Below are 254 nucleotides of genomic sequence, written 5' to 3' on the forward strand. Positions count from 1 at the left end.
GGGGGGGGAGGGGAGAAGAAGGAAGAAAGAAACAGAGCGACAAACATTTCAAGATGTGTTATCCTCCGCGATAGATACCTTTACATTTATTCATTTATGTATGTTTATTTAAGTTTATGAACTATAGAACTGCCATGTATAGGACACCGTTATACAATGATAAATGAAACATTTTTCATACATTGTCGCCAGTTTAGTTTTGCTATATCGTTTTTTTTCTATCTTCTACCCAATGCCATAATTTCAGTTTCTGT

The sequence above is a fragment of the Penaeus monodon genome, chromosome 32 (assembly GCF_015228065.2).
Source record: "Penaeus monodon isolate SGIC_2016 chromosome 32, NSTDA_Pmon_1, whole genome shotgun sequence".
NCBI classification, from domain to species: Eukaryota; Metazoa; Arthropoda; class Malacostraca; order Decapoda; family Penaeidae; genus Penaeus; species Penaeus monodon.